Here is an 850-nt window from a genome sequence, read left to right as displayed (position 1 = left end):
TCAGTCTAGATATAATACATAATATTATACATTTATATCTATGGTATAAAAAAAAATTTACCTATAATAGATACCGTATCATAAATTCCAAATTAATCATATCATAATATCCATTAAGTACTTATAACGCGTTATACATCAACAACAAATCGTGGTACTATCATAGATATATAATAGTATACTTAAGAAGTTTCAATAATATACAATCACAACAAAATAACTAAAATAGTTATTCCAGGTTTTTTAATATGTGATTTCGTCCAAATTTGAGCTAAAAATGACTATAAAAATAAATTTTGCTTATGTATTTTTTAGATTTTTTGGTAACAGAATTAACTACTTAGGTGGAATCTTGTTTTATATTTTTAATCCTTAGATATAAAAATTGAACATTTTATAAATTTTTAACTACGAAATAATTATTAAATTTTAAATTTGATAAATTTTGTCGAAATTCGATCTTTAAATGCTTATAAAAAAAAAATTGTGCCTATGTATTTTTAATATTTTACAACTGCTATTGTAACAATATATCAGGAGCCTTGTATTAAATTTTTACACTTTTTGGCCGAACAGATAAAACTTTATTGATATTTATAGAAAAAAAAACTAAAAAAATTGAGAACTGACCATGTCTGTAAACAGCTCACAAAGTGTCAAATTATTTTCAAAATTTTATCGTATATAGAAAATACTAATATAAACATTCAGTGAAATTTTCAAGTATCTACAGTCATTCGTTTTTTAATTACAACAAAATAAGAAAATCGTTACATGAGAAATCGAGTGAATATCAAATGTTGTAAAAATATGTATTTCAAACGATCATAAAATTTTAATTTGACTTTCT

This window comes from Acyrthosiphon pisum, chromosome A1 (genome assembly GCF_005508785.2).
Source record: "Acyrthosiphon pisum isolate AL4f chromosome A1, pea_aphid_22Mar2018_4r6ur, whole genome shotgun sequence".
NCBI classification, from domain to species: Eukaryota; Metazoa; Arthropoda; class Insecta; order Hemiptera; family Aphididae; genus Acyrthosiphon; species Acyrthosiphon pisum.
The sequence above is the reverse complement of the archived record's forward strand: the minus strand, read 5'-3'. Positions refer to the sequence as shown.